The sequence below is a fragment of the Camellia sinensis genome, chromosome 14, assembly GCF_055761805.1.
Source record: "Camellia sinensis isolate YWXY chromosome 14, ASM5576180v1, whole genome shotgun sequence".
NCBI lineage: Eukaryota > Viridiplantae > Streptophyta > Magnoliopsida > Ericales > Theaceae > Camellia > Camellia sinensis.
The window spans coordinates 130459382-130482113 of NC_138974.1; the positions used below are offsets into that span (position 1 = coordinate 130459382).

General features: G+C 41.3%; 1 pseudogene across 1 annotated transcript; it reads right to left on the reverse strand.

Moving 5' to 3' along the window:
• Positions 1 to 749: 749 nt before the first annotated feature.
• Positions 750 to 18926, reverse strand: LOC114297458 (BTB/POZ domain-containing protein At1g03010-like; annotated as a pseudogene). The gene is made up of 7 exons (XR_014350308.1): positions 18789 to 18926; positions 17919 to 18200; positions 17722 to 17776; positions 6764 to 6866; positions 3176 to 3247; positions 1639 to 2818; positions 750 to 1477 (listed from the first exon to the last, which is right to left on the reverse strand). The product of XR_014350308.1 is annotated as a BTB/POZ domain-containing protein At1g03010-like (transcript).
• Between the last annotated feature and the right edge of the window lie 3806 nt (positions 18927 to 22732).

The following is a 22732-nucleotide window of genomic DNA, read 5'->3' on the forward strand; positions in this document are numbered from 1 at the left end:
CACAGTTCATAAAAATTTAATTTTTTTAAAAACAAAACTAAACTAGAATAATATATGAACCCCAAGGCATCCAATTGTAGCCCAACTGCATACATACCATACAAGAACTTCATAACAAATAACTAATAACCTTTAAGTCCGTTCTTAAGTCCATTATTAAGAAGTAAGGATATGAACACATAACACAGCACAAATATGATATGGATACATTGATAAGATAATTCTCAAAAAATACAAGACACGACACGTGAGGGACACACATAAAATATATAATTTTATATATTTATTATATGTCATATATATGAATATATCATTCTAAGATAATAAATAAATAGAATAGAATACTAATTTCTATAAATTGATATTATTTTTCTTTTACCATTGTATTCTAAGTTATTTTGTTCAAACCTATAATTAATTTTATGTGTATCTAATCATTGGACACGTGTGTTCTCAAAGTATCTAAAAAGTTTCCGTGTATAAATTATTTTCAAAAAAATAGGATGCGCCTGGATTAGTGTCGAACACGTGTCTAGAAAGTGTCAGACAAGTGACGATGTCCAACACAGACATGCCACTCTTTTAGAGGCACTTGCATATTAAACAAGCTTGGGTGGATTAGATTGACAATGTGCAATTATGTCTAACATGGTCGATCAATACCAAGCTCAGCCAATGCTCCGGCTCGATCAATGCCTCACTTGGCCGATTAATGCTTCCTGCAACATCTTCCTCCCAAGTGTTGCCATTAATCAAATTCCTAACCTGTAGAATACAAATTACAAAGTTTGATTTGAGTGTTTTCTTTCAAAGACTCCATTAGATAAAAGGGGAGAAAAAGTACAGAGAATAAATCTAAAGGAACACAACACTGCATAATTCGCAATAACATTAAAAGTGCTTTATTTATTGTACGCACATGCTTGATCATGAATCATCATACAGAATGAGTCCTTCGCTTCTGAAACAAAAACCGAGTTTCTGAATTAGCCTTACCACCTATCGGCTTCATATCTTTAATCCGAAACAGGGCATTTAACTTGCTCAACTTCTTCGTAAATGACCTGAATACCTTGTTAGCAGGATGTGATTTCATAATAAGCTTCTGTTTCATCGAAACATGGTCTTTTTCCAAGTCAGTCAGTCTCATCCTCATTCTTGCAACTTCCAGCTTGAGTTCTTTGTTCTCTCTTCTCACCGACGCGTAGTTGTCTCTTGGTGAGATGCATCCACTTCCTGCTCCGCTACCTGAACGTTGAGGGAATTGGTCGTTGACAAAGCCAAAGAACGACTGATTGTGACCGCCATTCATTGCATTTCGAAGCTTGGTTTGCTCAAAGTATAACACTTGGACTGCCATCTGCACTGGCAGCCTCTCATTCGGTGCTGCTTGACTGCAGGCTTCTTGAGATAGTTTATGGCAATCGATGGTTTTGCAAAGTCTATAACGCTCTGAGTCCTTCATGTTCGGATGAACCTGTCAGTGGAAGCGCACACAAAACACGATAGTGTTTAAAGCCTTGAAAAATCCAGACACAAAAATATAGAAATTATGTGTTTTTCCATCTGTGTAAGGCTGCAAACGAGCCAAGTTTTGGCATTTGCAGCTCTATTTGTCAGAGAGAAAGGGTTGCTCACCTTGAGAAAGATATCCACAGCTCTGTATAATCCATCATTCACCATACGGGCATGGACCGATGGCATCAAGTTTGAATCGAGTGTAACTTCTGCAAGATAATTGTCCAACAGTTTCAATGCCTTTAGGATTGAGCTCTGCTTGGGAGATCCAAGGCTGTCAAAGTCGTATACCATTTCACTTTCATCCCTCAAGTGATTATCCTCATCATCATCCTCATCCAAGTTCAAGAAAATGGAGAAAATCCTCAGGATTGAATCTGTATCATACATTGGGCTGTGATTGTTTCCATGAGAATTTGCAAGAATGAGTATGTCCTCTAGAATCGCTTGATCCAATTGCAAACCAATCCTCCTCTCTAAATTAGATCTGTACGAAGTAGATGCTGATGCTGCTATTGCAGACTTCAACAATCAAGAAAGAAATGCCATGGGAACAGCACTCTTTCTTGACTGTGTTGGCAATAAACCGATTATAGCTTCGATGATGGCTCTTTGTTTCTTCTGCAATTCCAAGTCCAAGAAACCCCCTTTAACCAATTGTGGATCCCTAACCGCAATGAGTCCTTGAAAAGAATTGTGGGCATAATTTATCAAAATCCTGCTGACTATATCCTGTTTCAGACCCTTACTTTTTACTGCATATACAACACATTGGAAGAAGTCAAGATTAAGCACGGTGAGTGATTTTCCCCACCAGTCTGAGGGTGCTTCTGTTTCGGGTTTTGAAGGAAAGTTGTGCTCTAGCTTGGACAAGCCAAATGTGAGTTGCTCTTGACATGCATTACTTGCAATGGCATTGATAATCCTGTTGACAAGGTTGATATCTTCCGCTATGGGTAGGAGTGATTCGCAGCGGTGAAGAACTGATATCGAGTTTGATGTGTTTGGAAGTATGTTCTTCTTCATATACGCTTCAGTTTGCGTTTCTAGGTTTTTCTCAGCAAAATCTTCTGTCATTTCCAGGAAATGAGCTGCACAAGGTAGCATTGCAACGTTTAATAGAGTAATTTCGGTGTCTACTCCGTAACAGAACTTTGCAGCTAGCTCAAATGCCTCTGGTCCACCCAGTACAGCTGACAGATTTACACGTGATACTATTGAATCTTTCCAATCTTTCGCTTCCAACAACAGTTTTCGTATTCTTCCACTCCGAGAAACTAGAGGGAACTGCAAAAGAATCCTGATCATATTATAAAAGTTTCTTTTCATATTTCTCATTTGCTTTCTTGTAACATTGTTATGGTTATTATTTTGTGTTGGCCTTTTTTAATAAGATTTCACCGTCATCTACTTTTATTATGTAAAATTTCACCTCTGTTCCGCCATTACAAACCATAATGTTCAAGCAAAATTTTCTTATTTTGTTCCAGCCAAAATATTGCTGAATTTTCAAATTCTCAAGTTGAAAATTGTTTGATTCCTCAAAAAACTGATGTGGGATACTCGGATTAAATCTTGATTTTAAAAGGATTTTATGGCACTTTAAGCAATTGATTTACACAAAAGGTGAAGTTTCTCATTATTGCAGTACATTCACCTTACATTGTGAAGCGCAAAACTTGCTGTTCCAACTTCAATTGTAAGATCGCTGGAAACATCAGATATCGCCCTGCAAGATACAAGACATGCTAAAATTAGCATCATAGATACAGGTAAAATCAAGAATGAAGAAAGAAAACTGGGCATACATAATTGTTAGGTAAAAATCTTGGTTTCTTCTTTACATCTTCAGCACCATGTTTGAACCTATGATACCAATTTGTTCCAAAGTGGTTTCAAATCATATACGGTGATCCATTTGGATCCGATGTTTGACATGGAGGGCCCTAGTTGAAAGCAAAAGCTCAACTATAAAAAAAAGAGTGGGACTTCACAAGCAGTACTTTTAGCGGATAAGGCCAAATTTAACCCAATGGTTCTGAAACCTGCAATGAAGATTGCTAGGCTGGTTGCATTCAGGAAACAATTTAATTTGGCTGTTTTGCTTACTTTCATGGGTATGCTGGGACCCTTCATTTCAAACAAAAAACGTGTCTGTTTGTCTGTTTGTAATTTTTTAGTCTATTTCACGTAAAAAAGGTCATACTCAAGCATCTATTTTATGACTCCTTCGTACACTTGAGGGCCTCTAGATATGGGTGAGATATGAAAATTATTGATAAATGGATACTAAAACCAGATCAGAGCATTAATGGGTGTGTGTTGAAATAAGGACATTTAACATCACGGCCTCGTGGGGGTGCTTTTTAAGCACAAGAGGTTTGTCGACACATATTCGACAAATCGTATTCAATCTTGAAAACTAGGTGTGATTTTGCTACCTTCTGTCAAATTTAGAGGATTGGACACGATGAAGATTGCTTACAGTTATGAAATGTGTGACGACCTGGTTCCTTTCCTTTCTTCTTCTTTCTTTCTTCGCTTCGTTCTCCATGTGCCTTCGTTGGGTTTGAGATGTCCGGGACGGTTCCCTAGATTGGAGTTCTAGTGTCCTTTTGTTCGGTGTTAAATTTTGTTTGTTCCGGAGGGTGCACGGGTGAGTTCGGGGTGCCGGGGACAAAGTTGAAACTTTGGGCTGCTAAGCCAGGACCGCACGAGCAGAGCCCTAGGCCGCACGTGCGGTATTGTACCGCACGAGTGGTGGAAGTGGCCGCACGAGTGGCCAAGCTTGACACCCAGAAATTGGCTACTGTCTAAGAGCGCACGAGCGGAGAAAATGGCTGCACGAGCGGCCAACTGGGCAGTCCGAAACTCTGTTTTTTGTATCATTTTGATCCAAATATATCTCTCATTGCACTCATCTCCCTCTCACTCTAAAACATATATTTCTCCTCCTTCTCTCTAGAAAACACCTCAAACATCTAAAACTTTTTGATTTTGCTCATCTTGGGTCAAGAACATCATCATTCCTCTCAAGATCTTGAAGATCTAAGGTTGGGGCTTCACTTGGGTGAAGGAAATCCGAGATTCTCTCTCACTCTAGGAGCTAGGGTTTCACATTTTCTTCATCAAACATTGAGGTAGGGATATTCTTGAGTTATATATACATGTTTTGCAAGTTAAATGTTGATTTTGTGTTTTTATAGAATTTGTTTTGAAAGTTTTGGTTTTGGTTCAAAGATGATGAGATTTCTCAAATGAGGGTTTTAATGTTTCTAAGTTGATCCTTGTGATTTCTTATTTATTGTTTAAAAAGGATGATTTTGATGATGTTTTCATCATAAAGTGAAGAAATGTTGAGTTATTGATGAAAACCCTAGAAATTGGGGATTTTACTAAATAATGAAAATGTCTTTGAAATTATTTACTTTCTTGTGTTAAGAGGATGTATGAGAGTAAGATCCACCAAATGTTTATCATAATAACAACATACTTGACACATGGGATATGAGATGGTATTTTAACATTGTTGCTACACTTGAACTTGTAATGAGGTAAGATGATACTTGTTGGGCACCATGGGTAATAAAAATTGAAATCTTGAAGGATGATGTTTGAAAATTTCATATAATCTTGTAATGTTGTAAGACGGTAAGTTGTTGAGTGTCATTGATGATGTGAAAGGCTTAACTATAATGTAATGGGAAAATGAAATGAGAGATGATATGTTGGCCATGTTAAAAGGTTTGGTCATGATGGGTTGGCGTTGAGAACTTGTGGTGATGTGTTAAAGACACATGATTATTTGCTCAATGAGAAACGTATTTGTGAAAGTGGAAAGGTATTTGTTTATTATTGTTGTTGAGACATTTTGGAAATAGAGAAATGTTATGAGATATTAATTATTGCATCTCATTTCCATTGAGTTTATATCATCAATGTGCATGAAGTGAATTATTACCATTGTTGCATTCTCCATGTTTACTTGAGAAAAATTATATTACCATGAGAACTAATGGAAATGTGTATGGGGTAAATACGTTGGTAAGTCTGGATAGGGGGTGTAGATGAATTTGATAAGTTGGCCTGAGTGTCCAGGGTGAAAGACCCAAAAGCCGCGCAGATAGGTGTCGAGCCTTCTGGTTAATACCGGTAAAAATGACGGTTTGGTAGTACTCGTAAAGTCTACTTGCAGACACCAACCTAGGGATTACCAGTGTCGTATTTACCGTCCCTGTTGATCTAAATATTGGAAGTTTGAAGGTGATGAGATTACAAAATATTATTGAGAATATCTTGAGTTTGAAATAGCGCATTGAAATGAAATTCTCTTTCATCATTAGCACTTTCATGGCATTGCATATGCATTTCTTTTTATCGTTGATGAAATTGGCATAACTGTATATACTTTGTGAGATTTCTCTACTGGGCTTTATGCTCACCCCTATGGAAATTGGTGCAGGTAAAAATGTGGTGACCCCGCCAAGCTAAGGGCGTGTTGATGTTTGAAGAAGAGTAGTTTGGCTCTTATTTTGTTGTGATATTTGTTGTAGGCCAAGGGCTAATGTGTTTGGGTCCGAGAGACCATTATGTGTAACCGGGCTATGGCCTTGGAACTTGTAAGCCCTTGAGGGCCTTATTCGTTGTAATTTATTGATTTCCTTTATATGCTATAGATTGATGTACTAGTTGGTAAATAAATGTTTAATGGCATGTGAGAATACTTGGTAAACATTTGGAACTATGTTAATGAATTTGGTTAATATCTCATCTTTGGAAGTGGGTTGATGTAATAGTTATGTGGGATTATTTTCGAGGCATGACAAAATGAATTCAGTAACCCATTTTCCAATACTAAAAAGCCATTTCAAATTTAAAGTTTTTTTTTTCTTTTCTTTCAGTAGTGAAAGTGGAAAAAACAACTTTTGGGCTAAATGAATAAAATAAGTTGAAGAAGATGCTTGGTGGAATCTCTGCTTTCTTGCACAAGACCAAATCAGGCTTTAATTCTGTAAAATTTTCAACTACTTAATTCTATTCAACCTCAAATTTTCCAAAGTATAGAGTATAAACCAGGCCCAACCCATCACTGATTTTCAAAAAAAAAAAAATCAAGATTTATGTTAAAATACAGAATTAGAGGCTATAAAAACCAGATTTTATCATACTTGGTTTGAAACTACCTAATTCTTGTAAAACACAGTACTAGTTTAGTGTGTGGAACAGAGAAGGAGAAGAAGATTACCATTCAGTGACATGCCTTGTGCTCGAACTTGGCCGAAAAGACCTCTTCCCTGAGATGCTTGGTTTCAATTCACCAACAGTCACAACTCCCTGCTCTTCAGAACCTGACAAAATTCAGCCTTTAGCCACTCTTTCCAAAACTTAACAGAATTGACATTTTCAAGATCCCCAAACTGTGAACTCGTTTGCTGTAACAACCCACATTTATATCTTATTCATGTTCATGAGCATTTGTATGATTATGACTCGTCAAGCTTGCATTTGTATGTTTATGACATGTTTTGCCTAAGTAAGGTCCATGTCTCGTTTTATGCTTATGTGATTTGTCTAAGTGTTGTGTGCATGCTTTGCTCTTTCCTTGATGTTAAGCCTAGGTCTTGCCAAGCCTAAGTTATGTATGCCTAGATCATTCCAAGCCGAGGTCATCTTCAGCCTAGAAGTTATCTTGGAACCACTTTGTTTGACCTCCACCTTCGCCTTGACATATTGGCCGAGATGTCATTATCTAGGCCGAGGTGTTCATCACCAAGGCCGAGATGTGTATTATCTAGGCCGAGATGTTACCTTTGCACCTAGACCGAGGTGTGGCACATCTAGGCCAAGGTGTGGCACAGCTTAGTCAAGTGTTGTCCTTCCTAGCCGAGGTCATTGTCACCTTAGTTGCCGAAGTCTTGTTGTTAGCCGATGTCATCACTTGCCGGAGTGCCTTACCGAGCAGCTTGTTAGATACGCTTTGTCATAGTCTTGTCTTGTCAATCTATCACCTTTTTGAAGAGAACCAACCAGCCGTTGCCACGTGTCCGAGCTGAGTGTTAAGTCAGCCGATAGAGAGAGAAAAGCCTATCATTTCTGTATCTTTGTTTTGAAGAGGAGAGAGAAGCTCTAGAGGAGGGAGAGGAGTTCTTGGGAGGAGATAGATTTCCAAGCTTGATCCCTAAAGATCGAACCGGTAGATCCGTGTTCTAAGGTTAGATTCTTGATCTGCGCATGTTATTCCTTATGTTTATGAAATTGCATTGCATGATTGAATATGATTTGTAAGCCATGTATTGCTTTGAAGTTCGGTTTTAGAAAGAGGAAATGGCATTCATGTATTCTTCAAGAAAAGTCATGTTTTGATCCGAAAGTTCATGCCTAGATCCATGTTTTTGTGTTTGTTTTCACATGATTTTCAAGTATGGGTACCCAGGTTCATGTTTTTGAACTCATAGCATGAAATCCCAGATTTTTGTAATAAAGAAGTTGTGATTTTGGCATCCATGTTCTTCATGATCTTCATGTTCATGTTCTTCCTGTTCTTCACGGGTGGAAACCCAGATCTCCAGACTTCACTTCCCGAGGTGTAGTCACCGAGATCACTCTTACCTAGACCTCACACTTAGGCCAAGCATCGTATCTCACCTTGGCGTACCTTGCATGATCACTTACACCTTTAGTTTGTCTTGTGCACACCTCGGCATGCAGCCGCATGCCGAAGCCTAGGTAGCCACACCTCGGCCAGGAGGTGTGGTACCTCGGCAAAGACCTGGTTGGTACCCAGCATGTCTCCCTGACATGTAAAACAGTGTTTTGACTTCCAGCATGTTTTCCCTAGATGTTTCCCAGCATGTTTTTCCGAGATCATTTGCATGCATGTAAGACTTGTTTTGAGAAGTATGTTCAGTAGATTTTGCCATGTGTTTGTAGGACTTGGACCTTTGCCTTGACCCCGACGTCCCAAGAACTAAAGTGAGTGGTATTTTTAATAAAGTTATGTTCTTAAGGTTTTGATAAAGCTTTGCCTTGTTTTGATAAAAGTATTTGTTAAGCATGAATGATATCCCTATTTTATGTATCAAGTATAAGCTTTGTTTTGAATGGCAATGTATCAAGTAAGCTTTGTTTTGACGACATTCTCGAAAAGTCCCTTGTGCTGGAGGACTCTAAACTTGCGCAGCACCCAAGTGTTAAAGGGCTACGGGCTCTTGTAACATAGGTCCCTTGTACTGGAGGACTCTAAACTTGCGCAGCACCCAAGTGTTAAAGGGCTACAAGCTCTTGTAACATAGGTCCCTTGTGCTGGAGGACTCTAAACTTGCGCAGCACCCAAGTGTTAAAGGGCTACGGGCTCTTGTAACATAGGTCCCTTGTGCTGGAGGACTCTAAACTTGCGCAGCACCCTTGTTTGGGATATCTCCCTTGCTTTGTCTTGTTTTGCCACTAGCGGTTTACCGCGTGGGTCTTGTAAGTAAGTAAGTAAGTAAGTTTTGAAGGACCAAGGTTATGGCGAGGTTATGCTTTCATTTTGAAGGACCAAGGTTATGCTGAGGTTATGTTATAAGATTTGACGCATGTTAAGTATGCAAGTTTTGAAAGACCAAGTTTCGAATGATGTTTTATTTCAAGCCAAGCTAAGCTATGTTATGTATGGTTTTGACAATGATATAATATGTATTGTTTGAAAAGATCTCGGGTATCATTCATTTAACCCCTTTATTACTTATACCATTCACTGAGTATCCAAGCTCACCCTCTCTATGTATATATGTAGGTAACAACCAAGAAGTCGGCTACGCCGAGATGTGTGTTTTGCAAGATGTTTTGGAAGCATGTTATGTCGGCAATGTTTATGTCGGCAATCCTGAATATTATGTATCTTGACTTGTATTTCATGTATTTTGTTTATGTCGGCAATTTTGAAGCTTATGTATTTTGAACGTGTCGGCTTGAGAAGCCTTTTACCAAGATGTAATATGTATTTTTGTACTCCATCTCTATTTGTATTCAAGTTGTAAAGCTATGTAAAGATGTATGCCATTTCATTTGACTTATGCACTGCTCTTATGGATCACTTGTATTTTATATTATTGCTTCCGCACTTGTGAGCCCCTATATCTATACTCTGATTGTGTGTGAATTTTAGAAGTTGGCCTTTGGTAATCTCGGATTACTGGGTATCACGGCACCAAACTACTAGGGGCGGTTTGGGGTCGTGACATTTGCTCTGCTGCCACTTTGTTGAAGAACCCTTCTCTCTCTCTCTCTCTCTCTCTCTCTCTCTCTCTCTCTCTCATGTGGGAAAGAAAGAGAAAGCTGGAGTGAGGAGAAAGGCACATGAACCCATGCAGGATTAAAGGGTAGAGAGATATACTTTTAATTAGTGCATATAATTTGATTAAGATAAAGTCAAGAAAATGTAGCCATGGTGGCACTTTTCGATGAAAGGTGTGGTGGGTAGTGTCTTTTTTCACAAGGTTTTTTTTGTTTTTGTTTTTGTTTTTTGAGAAAGAGAAGGAGAGAGATCGCAGGATTTCTGAAGGGTTGCAGGGCTTTTGGGGCCTGTAATGATAGCTGAGTGAAAGCTACCCACATAAAAAGATTGGTTTTCAAAAAACTCTATATTATGTGTAAAGCTAATTAAAGTGGATACAAGAAGATAAAATCTCTGTTCGATTAAGAAACTAAAATAGATACCAGAAGAAAAAAACGTACTTTTAACCATCTTCTTTGCATATGACCTGTGGGGATGTATTTTTTGTATGCCAACATGTGGCATGTCGACGCCGACGTGTCAGCCGACGTGCCACGTGTCGTAGTAGTTTTGCCGAGGTTATCTTGTCTAGGCCGAGGTTATCTCCGAAGATATCGGAATCCGAGATAAGCGGATAAGGGACAAGAGTCCTAGAAAAAAGAGGAGACTTTGCTAAGATAAGGATAAAGCTCTTAGGGAGTTTATCTTTATCTCTTGAGGAATCCAAAGTAATACTAAATTAGAGTCCATAGAAGTCAGGCTTCTAGTAGGACTTGGATTGAGTAAACTATAAAAGAGAGGCACCCCCATGGGTCTAAGGTATGCTTTTAATACTCAAGCTTGTGAGTTTAGTACTTGATTTATCTTTGAGAGATATACTGACTTGATCATCGGAGTGCCCCCGGGTGGTCGAAACCACCGCGGGATTCTTATATTTCTGTTGCAGGACAGTCAGGTGCCATCTATTCTGCCAGTGCTCTCCAGCTGGTTACTAAGCGGGCAGTGTGGTCGGAAAATCACCCACACAATTTGGCGCCGTCTGTGGGAAGCTTAGAAGAATAGATGGCCAGTGACGGACAAAGGGAAAACATTGGAGGCGACACTCCTGCTGGGAATGGTAGACCAATTGACTTTGACGTTAAAGCAGACAACCACAGTACAGAAAATCATGACCAGGGCCACGAAGAAAAAGACGTCGGCCAGGAGGGCGACGCTTCAAAAAGGACAAACCAAAGCAAGTACTACAACGAAGATAACCTTCAGGTTTGGAGGGATAGGTGTCTACGAAGGGATGAGGAAGTAAAAGACTTGGCAAACAAGCTGGCAGACCTACAGTCAGTGGTCAACTTCATGATGCAAAACAATGTTATGCAGCCACCATACCCGCTGTAAGATACGCCGATGCCAGCGATTAATACCCAAAAGGGAGGAAGAAAAGCAATCCCCGAAGCCCCTCAGCACACCAGGAGTGGAAGCCACTCTCACCGACCTTCCAGGGAAGTTGGACGAGAGGAACCAAGGCAAGAAGAACCCCGAAGGACACATCGCATGAAGGATCCAGGGCCTAAAGAACATCGGCATGTTCAAGGGCAAGCACTCTGCTTTGACACAACCCATGGAGAAAGATCGAAACGGGCCCACCACGAGGCCGAAAGTAGTGTGCCCAAAAGATTGAAGTCCAGAGATAGCCGAGCTCCAGGTAAGAGTAAGGAAGACTTGAGGGACTACTTCAAAAGGAGGCAGCAGAATGTTGAAGCCGAGGTCACTTCCAAAGTTAAGCCGAGAACACCATTCTCAGTGGAACTGGACAAATTTGAAGCACCAAAGAGATTCAGTATGCCGAGGTTCCAAATTTATGATGGTAAGTCAGACACCAACTTTCATGTTGGACTATACCTGAACTCAATGGCATTATACAGTGGGAACGAGCCGTTGCTCTACAAAGCATTTCCCTCATCCTTTTGGGAAATTACATCCGATTGGTTCCATAAGCTACCAAAGGGAAACGTGAAGACATGGGAAGGCCTGGCCGAGATGTTTGTGGCCAGGTTTGTAACGAACAAACTACAGCCCTTAAGGGTCGACGCCCTGATGGCTTTAAGAATCACCAAGGAAGAAGGCCTTAGGGCCTACGCGAAGAGATACTACGAGGTGTTCAATCGAATACCCGAATGCAACCAAGAAGTGGCGATCATATCTTTCAAGAACGGCCTGAAAGATGACTGCCCACTATGGAAGTCTTTGGCAAAAACATTGCCAAAAAGCATGGAAGAACTCATGGCAAGAATTGAGAAATATGCCAGAGCCGAGGAAGATACATTGGGAAACAAAGAGATAAAGCAGGAGAAAGAAAACGGCTCGCCGAAGCGAGGCCGAGGCAACAACGGACCGACCAAACAAGAAACAGAATTGAAGGGTAAACAGGCAGTGACGACGGTGTTCCGAATCCCTATCCATAAAGTCTTGGATCAAATACGAAACCAACCCTATTTCAGAACTCCAGCGAGAACATCAGGGGAATTCATGGGAAGAAACATTGGTAGGCATTGTGCTTACCACAATGAAGAAGGGCACCCAACTCAGGGTTGCAGAGCCCTAAAAGCACACTTAGAAGACTTGGTAAGACAAGGCCATCTGAGGGACCTTATTGATGAGGCCAGGACAAGAGAAGAACAGGCAAGATTGCCTCAAGCACCAGCAGCTCCACCACCTCCAGCACAGCAACCACAGGCAGGAGGGCCAAGGGTGGTTAATGTGATCCACTCAAGGGTCAACGAGAACGAAGTTAGAGGAGAGACCCAGAGGGTAAGGCATTTATAGCATGTCTACCAAATTGCGGAAAAAAGACATCGGCCAGTAGAGTACCAAGGGCCGGTGATAGCCTTTACTGAAGCCGACCTGGAGTTGGTCCAACATTCGCATAATGATGCCTTGGTAGTATCCCTCCAGGTTGGGGAATGCCAAGTGAAACGCATCCTGATAGATCAAGGCAGCTCTTGTGACATCATGTATGTTAGATGTTACAAGGAGTTGGGCCTTCACCCAGACGACATGGAACAATCAAATGGCCCGATGGTCGGCTTCAATGGAACGCCGACATGGCCACTGGGCGCAGCAAGGGTAGAAGTACAAGCCGGTACTAAGAAGATCAAGACAGAATTTATGGTGATTGACACACCCTCGCCATATAACATCATCTTGGGAAGACCATGGTTGCATGCAATGGGGGCAGTTCCCTTAACATTGCATCAACTACTTCGGTTCCCCACAGAGCATGGGATTGAAGAAGTCAGAGGAGATCAACTGCAGGCAAAAAGTTGCTCCATGGCAACAACGAAGTCTACTTGCAGCATTCAAGAACCAAAAAAGGCTGAAATTGAAGACGAGGACATGGAGGTCCTAGAGGATGTCGGCAAGGAGCCAACCGAAAAGAGTGAAGAGACATTAAAGAAAATCCTCGTCCAGGAGGGCGACGAAGAACGTTTCTTTCTTCTCGGTTCAGGCTTAGCAGAAGAAGAGGAAAGAGAACTGGAAGATTTTTTGAGAGCCAACATTGAGGTGTTCGCCTGGACACCTTATGAAATGCCTGGCATTGACCCCGAGGTCACTTGCCACAGACTGAATGTCGACAGGTCGGCAAAACCTGTGATTCAAAGAGCCAGAAGACCGACATTGATGCACGTCGAAGCAGTAGAAGAAGAAGTAGACAAACTTCTGGAAGCCAGGGCCATCCGAGAAGTTCACTACCCGACATGGTTGTCCAACACAGTAGTAGTAAAAAAGAAGAACGGCAAATGGAGGGTCTGTGTAGACTTTACCAGCCTCAACAAAGCCTGCCCCAAGAATAGCTTTCCTTTGCCCAAGATTGACCAGCTAGTAGATGCAGCTTCAGGGCACGAAATGATGAGTTTTTTGGATGCATACAGAGGGTACCACCAGATTGCCATGTACCCTCCAGACGAGGAGAAGACCGCGTTCATTACCCCTAAAGGCTTGTATTGTTACAAGGTAATGCCTTTGGGGTTGAAAAACGTAGGAGCAACTTACCAAAGGTTAGTAACAAGGATGTTCAAGCACCTGATTGGCAAAACGGTAGAAGTCTACATCGATGACATGGTCGTGAAGACCAAGGAATCTAAGGGCCATCTTGCCGACCTAAAAGAAGTCTTTGATATACTTAAAACATACCGGCTCTGACTCAACGCATCAAAGTGCGCATTTGGAGTTGGATCAGGTAAGTTTTTAGGGTATCTGGTAACAAGAAAGGGCATTGAGGCCAGCCCAGACCAAATTAAGGCCATCCTAGAGCTGAAGAGCCCAACGTCGGCAAAACAGGTTCAGATACTTACTGGAAGGGCCGCAGCCCTAAACGGATTCATCAGCAGAAGCTCAGACAAATGCAGACCCTTCTTCAACTTGGTGAAAAAAGCCACAGACTTTCTGTGGACAGAAGAATGCGAAGCCGCTTTAACCGACCTAAAGAAGTACTTGACCACAACTCCGGTTCTTTCCAATCCAGAACCAAGGGAAGAACTGTTTTTGTACTTGGCAGTTTCAGAACACGCAGTCAGTGCAGTACTAATCCGAGAAGAAAAAGGGGAGCAAAAGGCTGTTTATTATGTCAGCAAAACCTTGGCCGATGCAGAAACAAGGTATCTACCACTGGAAAAATTAATGCTAGCCTTAGTAATGGCTTCAAAGAAGTTGAACCATTACTTTCAGGCACACAAGATTGTGGTCCTAACAGAGCACCCATTGAAGTCCTTATTGCAACAAGGAGACTTAATAGGAAGGATAGCAAGATGGGCAGTAACCCTGGGCCAGTATGACCTGGAGTTCAGGCCGAGAACAGCAATTAAAGGCCAAGTTTTGGCCGACTTCGTGGCAGAATTCACCCCCGAAACCATCGAACATCGGGCTCCGTTGAGCCAGAATGAGCATTGTCCCAGCAAGTGAGGAGAATCCCAGCCAAAGACAAAAGAGCAAAGGAAGGAAAAACTCAGACCCTGCAGCATCTACATCGGCGATTCATCAGACTGTTCGTCGATTGAAGTTCGAACCGACAAGGAGCAGGGACAGGAGTACTGCTAATATCTCCAAATGGAGAAATAATAGAACAGTCCATCCGTTTGGGGTTCAAGGCCTCAAACAATGAAGCGGAATACGAAGCATTAATTGCAGGACTAAAACTGGCAGCAGCAGCAGAAACAGATGAGGTAATAGTCTTTTGTGATTCACAACTTATTGTTAACCAGTCAACAGGCGAATTTGCAGACAGGGACGAAAGGATGTCGGCATATGCAAAAGAGGTCATCAGATTGGCAGCCCTATTTCAGAACTACCGACTACTCCAAGTTAGCCGAGATGACAACACCCACGCCAACGCATTGGCTAACCTGGTAAGTTCAATGCAAACTGGAAAAACAAGGACAATTATGATCGACTATATGTCGGGCCCGAGCATAGAGCCAAAGAACACAGAGCAGCAAGCAATGTGTGTGGACATGGGGCCAAGCTGGATGGATGCAATTGTTGCATTCTTGAAAGAAGGAAAGTTTCCAGAAGATCGAAAGGAAGCACACAGAGTCAGATTGAAATCTGCAAGATTCTGTCTGACAGAAGATGGACATCTTTACAGAAGATCCTTCACTGGACCCCTTTTAAGGTGCGTACACCCTTTGCAGGTTGAAGATTTCCTATATGAAATTTATGAAGGAATTTGTGGAAGCCACGCTGAGGGCAGATCATTAGCCCACAGGGCCATTACCCAGGGGTATTGGTGGCCCTACATGCAAAAGGATGCTGAAGCCTACGTGAAGAAGTGTGAACAATGCCAAAGGTTTGCACCTTTAATACATCAGCCAACTGCTGATCTGAACCCAGTATCCAGCCCTTGGCCATTTGCCCAATGGGGCATGGATCTTGTCGGGCAACTTCCCCAGGCAACTGGGTAGAGAAAATACTTGCTGGTAGCAACAGATTACTTTACGAAATAGATAGAGGTAGAACCTCTTGCCAAAATCCGAGATATGGACGTCAAGAACTTTATATGGAGAAACATCATCACCAGATTTGGGATTCCAAGAGCAATAGTTGCCGACAACGGAACACAGTTTGACAGCAAACTCATCAAGAACTTTTGTGCGAAATTCAAGATCAAAAATTACTTTTCAACACCAAGTTTTCCCCAAAGTAATGGGCAAGCAGAAGCATCCAACAAAGTAATTTTGGATGGAATAAAGAAGAGGCTGCAGGCAGCAAAAGGAAAGTGGGTAGACGAATTGCCCAACGTGCTTTGGGCATATCGGACTACGCCGAGAAGATCAACAGGGGAATCCCTCTTTACCATGGCTTATGGCACAGAAGCAGTCATCCCATTAGAGATCGGCATCCCAGGGATCAGGACCCAGGGAGTAGAGAATGGCACCAATGACATACTCTTGGCCCGAGATCTGGATCTTCTGGAAGAACGAAGAGAAAAAGCTGCAATTCAGCTAGCAGTATACCAGCAACAGCTTGCTAGAGCTTACAACAAGAAGGTCAATCCAAGAGATTTTCAGGTCGGCGACCTAGTCCTAAGAAAAGTCGTCGGCAACAAAAAGGATCCCAGAGAGGGCAAGCTTGGCCCAAACTGGGAAGGACCCTACAGAATTACTTCAGTATTAGGCAATGGAGCTTATCGGCTTGAAGATAACGGGGGCAAAGCACTGCCAAGACCTTGGAACACTTATAATTTGAAATTCTTCTACCATTAGATGTGCAGTATTTTTGGCCGATGTCATCAATAAAATCTTTTCCCTTTTCTTAAAACACATATATCTGATAAAGTTACATATTGGTGTTTTTTGAGACATAAATAATGAGAACCCAAGTAGAACTCAGGTTCACATTGGGGGCAGAGAGAAGACAGAGACACTTAATTCACTTGTTGAAATTTGTAGCAATTTACAAGTCGAAGTTAAGCCGAGATTATTCCTTAATTCACTTGTTGAAATTTGTAGTAATTTACAAGTTGAAATTAAGCTAATTCCTTATCTTCACTTGTTGAAATTTGTAGCAATTTACAAGTCGAAGTTAAGCCGAGATTATTCCTTAATTCACTTGTTAAAATTTGTAGCAATTTACAAGTTGGAATTAAGCTGATTCCTTATCTTCACTTGTTGAAATTTGTAGCAATTTACAAGTCGAAGTTAAGCCGAGATTATTCCTTAATTCACTTGTTGAAATTTGTAGCAATTTACAAGTTGGAATTAAGCTGATTCCTTATCTTCACTTGTTGAAATTTGTAGCAATTTACAAGTTGGAGTTAAGTTGATCCCTTAATTCACTTGTTGAAATTTGTAGCAATTTACAAGTTGGAATTAAGCTGATTCCTTATCTTCACTTGTTGAAATTTGTAGCAATTTACAAGTTGAAGTTAAGCCGAGATTATTCCTTAATTCACTTGTTGAAATTTGTAGCAATTTACAAGTTGGAGTTAAGGTGATTCCTTATCTTCACTTGTTGAAATTTGTAGCAATTTACAAGTTGAAGTTAAGCCGAGATTACTGTTTCTCTTCACTTGCTGAAATTTGTAGCAATTTACAAGTTGAAGTGAAGCCGAGGTTATAGTTTGCAACTCATAGCAATCTACAGGTTGATCCAACCAAAGAAGATGCTTAACACTTGTTGAAATTTGTAGCAATTTACAAGATAATGTTAAGCCGACATGTGATCATCTGTTGAAATTTACAGTAATTTACAGGTTGAGGTCTGTATCTTGCCGAAGTAAAACGTTATTGTACCCGAGGTACGTAACCCCGAGAAGATTGCACAAAGGAAGCAAAATGGGAAGGCATGCAAAATATTCCAAGTATAGAATCATACAGACGCAATCAAGAGAAATTAAAGATTAAAGCGTTCAGACAAAAACAGTTGCAGTTGTATACAAAGAAGGTACTACGGCCAACCAGAAATAAAGTTGTATTCAACAGAAGCAGAAGATACATCAGCTAAATAGAAGAGCTTACATTGTTTCAAAACCAGAAGTACAAAAAAGCTTATATTATCCAAAAAACAAAAAGAGTACGGAAGACATCCAAAGTTATGATTCTTCAGTTTCAGGAGCGATTTGGGTCTGGACCTCGGCAGATTCCTAGGGAACTACTTCGGCAGCCTTCTCTGCAGCCAGCTCGGCATCAATCTCTGCAAGCGTTTTGTCAAGACTTCTTTCAGCTAAGAGAAGGTCGGATGATAATTGCCCTGTAACAGCTTCCCTGAGCGCCTCCCCAACCTCATCACCCTCTTCATCCAAAGTTAAGTCCATGACTTGCTCAGTTGGAGGAGGGGACTTGGCCTCAGCAGCATCCTTGGATTTCCTCACCAAGGCCTCATCATCATGGTTATCCTCATCCTCGGCTTCAAACTCAGACTCAGATTCTTCTTCGGCCTGACTTGGAGGTGGAAGAGGAGGAAATGGGAGAGGAATAGCATCGACATTGCGGAAAGGCGAGTCAACAGGGAGATCAAGTTTTTTTATCAGGGACATCCAACCAAGGGAAAATCCCCTGTTGCATGCCTGCCTGACTTGAAGCTTGTAATCCTCAGTGACGTCGGCCATGCCCTGAGCATATGCCTTCTCATCAGCCTCTTTGATTTTGGCTTCCTTTGTGGCCAAGGCTTCCTGAAGTTCCTTCTTGGCCTGGGCCGCTCTCGCCTCAGCCTCTTTCTTTTGGGATTCAGCAACTGTCTTGATGGCCTCAGCAGATTCGGCCTTTTCCTCAGCTAAGGTTTGGGCTTTGGTGGCAACCTCAGCCTGGTCTTCCAGCTTTTTCATTTTTGAAAAAAGAGTTTTGTTCTCTTTTTTGAGGGCAAAAACCTCCCTTCTCAGGTCGACCAGCTTCTCTCGATTCTGGAAAGATTGCATTGAAAATGAGTGGGCATGCTGGATGGCCTAAAAAAAAAAAATAGAAATGTTAGAAAATATTTTTAAGTACAAAACAGAATGGAAGAAAAAGTACCGTGCAGGAACACTTACTTGAACAGAGTGCTGGAGCATTAGGGCATAGTTCTCATATTCACTATACTCGGCATTCCGCTCCAAATCACCAGGAAGGAGCAGCGCCGTAGTAAGGGCAACGCCGACATTTATGTCATCGGCACTTTCATTGGTCATTATGGGCCTATCTTCCAGAGTAATCTGGGGAGCCTAAGGAACATCAGATTTTTTGGACCCCGAGGTCGTCGCAGACGATGACCTCGGCTTCTTGGGTTGAGTAGATTGTGATGGCTGGGATTCTGCACGCCTCTTCCCAGCGAAAGGTTAAGATTTGCTGCTTTCAGCCAGCTTGGAGATGGGTAGAGCATCCTCAGCCTCAACCTCAGTAGCCTTGGCCTTAGGCTGGGCCTTCTTAGTTCTTTTTGGCTTCGGTGGGGGCAAAGGTTGGGTCGGAACAGCATCGACGTCGGTTGGAAGGTTGGCTAGGAGATCTTGGGCAACAGGCTTCAGGCGACCCATCTCAGCAGTTTTTACGAATCTTCGCTGACGTTTTCTTTCTAGAATTGGGATTAGGTATGGGCCAGAAGTTGATGGTTGGTTGGCTGGATCAGAGGTTGACCCTTGGTCAGCCCAAGATGTTGATGCTGTTTGTAGAGTGGTAGCAGAGGAAGGAGATAGGCTCTTCTTCTTTCTTTTTGGGACGTCGGGCAGTGTGGATTTGTATGTGGGAATAAAATTCAGTAACAGGGGAGCCTTGCGCTTGTGGATTGGAAGATCTAGAAGCTTCTTTAAATCTTTTCCAGGGAAGAAGGATTGGCGGAAGTTTTTTGGTGGCTGATGAAGATTTGCAGGACAAACAAACAAGACATTAGAAACAAAAAGTTTTGAAGACTTGGAAAAGAAATAACTAAGTATTGGCGCTGGGCTCTTACCCTTGCCCTCTTTAACTGTTCGAGGAAGAGGGTAGAGGTGAACATCTTCGTCTGGACCAAATTCCCAATTTCCCGAAGCAATGACAAAGTCATCCCCGGCTCCCTTGTTGGAGTCCGGGAGGTCGGCTACAATTTTGAATTCAGTAGACCTCGGCTTGAGGTAGTAGACGTAACCTTTTTCCTTCAGGTTAAGGGGGCACATGGTATAACAATATTGTACATCGGCAAGGGTGATCCTAACATTCTCCTGCCTAGCTAGGGCTATGATACCATTAATCACTCGATAGGAGTTGATGGTAAGTTGCATGGGGTTCAACTTATAGTAGTGGAGAACCTCGCGAAAAAGGGGATTAAGTGGAAGCCGGAGTCCGCATTCAGTAAAAGCTACTATAGGAAAGGGCATTGAATCATCTGTGGGCATGATAGAGTCATTATCTTCAGCTTGCCTCAGATGGACATCGGCAAGAATAGAGAACTCCCGCCTAAAGTACTCAAGTTTGGTCGAGGTATCTACCCTATGTCTCCACATGCCCATAACGTCGGCCTAAAGACAGAGTGCTAGGTTTCAGAAAGAAGGTGTTCTTAAGGGGTTAACGGGACCTCGGCGAAACCCTAGGTATATGCTGGTAAGGATTGTTTCAGTTTTCCCTAAAGATTGAAGGTTCTATAGACAAAACCCAAACCTAAATCTATGAAGGCAAGAATTAAAGGCAGAGATCTGGAAAACAACACAGGAAACAAGAAACAAAGAATGACGTTTCAAAATCAAGAACAGAGGTATGATTCTCAAAAGCGAAAGAAATACAGGCTCAAGAACAAAGGCAAAAAAGTATTGAAACAGTACAAGTGTTCAAGACATGAGTGAAATCATAGAATAAGTGCGTCCAGACAAATAGTTCAGCAAAATCAAAGGTTTGAAACAAAGCAATAATGGCAGCAAGTAAACAAAAGCACATAGAAGAAATTTGGAATAAGAGGAGCAGAGGCTTACCAGAACAAATGAAGCCGGAATAAAAGGTCGCCGAGGTAAGGCAACGGTTGCAGACACAACGGAATGGCGAAAGCTTCAAAGGAAGAACGAAGATGGTTGCAGAGCTTAGAGCTAGAGCAATGGCAGATTTGAGAAGGTTTAAGAGAGAGAGAAAGCCAGAAAATCGAAAAACAAAAGTAAAGAGACGAAAAGAAAGGGGGAAAAGCTTTGTCAAAAACTTGAAACGGCGGCAAAAGCAAGGCATTTATTACGCCTGGAAAAACACACACGTCAGACGGCGCAGATAGGTGAAATACAACTTTCAGGCGCGTCACAGACACGGGCCAATGAGGATAAACCACGTAAGAGGAACGGTTGAGAAAAGGTGCATAACAGCTCATGCGCGTGGAGGAGTTCGTTTGAAGTTCTTGTTCTTTGATGAAGGCATGTCGGCCTAAAATGAATGATCTCGGCCAAAAGGTTCTTATGCCGAAGTACTAGAAGAAAATACAGATATAGGTTCCATCACCTCAGAATGCCGAGGTAATAGAACCTAGGGGGCCGTTGTGGGGATGTATTTTCTGTATGCCAACATGTGGCATGTCGACGCCGACGTGTCAGCCGACGTGCCACGTGTCGTGGTAGTTTTGTCGAGGTTATCTTGTCTAGGCCGAGGTTATCTCCGAAGATATCGGAATCCGAGATAAGCGGATAAGGGACAAGAGTCCTAGAAAAAAGAGGAGACTTTGCTAAGATAAGGATAAAGCTCTTAGGGAGTTTATCTTTATCTCTTGAGAAATCCAAAGTAATACTAAATTGGAGTCCATAGAAGTCAGGCTTTTAATAGGACTTGGATTGAGTAAACTATAAAAGAGAGGCACCCCCATGGGTCTAAGGTATGCTTTTAATACTCAAGCTTGTGAGTTTAGTACTTGATTTATCTTTGAGATATACTGACTTGATCATCGGAGTGCCCCCGGGTGGTCGAAACCACCGCGGGATTATTATATTTCTGTTGCAGGTCAGTCAGGTGCCATCTATTCTGCCAGTGCTCTCCAGCTGGTTACTAAGCGGGCAGTGTGGTCAGAAAATCACCCACACATGACCCACCTCCTTCGATCACAAAAATGCCAAAAAATGTAAAAAAAACAACTTTTAAGCATCTTCCCAAAGAACCCCATAATAAATAATAAAGAAGAAATGAGAACTTTTTATGAATCTTAAAAAACTAGGAATATGTCTATATATATAACGCTCCAAGTCTGAAGAAAAGGTAAAAATATTATGAAATGGCAAGTTTATAAATTCCTTAAAAAGAAATTCCTTATAAATTCCTTAAAAAAATTCCTTAAATTATAAGTCCTTAATCATAGTTAACTATAAAGAGAATCGAATCTTACTAAAAATCAATGAGAAAAAAAAAAAAGAGAAAAAAAAAAATATATATATATATATATATATATATGAACTTCACACATATGCCCAAAGTTTACATAGTCTCCCCACATTCTTGGCCCTTACTCAATAACAAAGGTCTACATATAAAAGGTGTAAAAAATTAATAAGAAATCAATGTGGGACAAGGAGCAAAATGACAAAAAAAATAAAATAAAATAGAGCGTTTTTTTTATATCATTTTATTTCAATTTTAACTCGAACTGTTAAAATTTCTACTATATTAATATGCCTTTCTATGACAAAAAAGACACAAGATTATTGCAGACAAAACTACGAAAAAAAAAATACAACTTTTTGATTGGTGAATTACTGACATTAGTTATTCTCATTGCCTAATATATAAAATATTGATATTTAACCAATCAATCTTCTAGGACAAGGGAATGGACTATTTTCAAGTGTACCTATAAAACATAAACCCGTAAATCATGTACCTTCACTAGGGTATCACAAAATCAAAATGGTCAGTTTTGGATCATTATCAGTCCATACCTAAACTGGTTAATCTGTTAATATTTGGGTAGGACTAATTATGGGTATCAAAAACAATCAAAGGAAAGTTTACTTTAAGCCGAAAGATAGGCCATTTACGTATGTGTGCAAGTATCGTTTAACCAATGGTC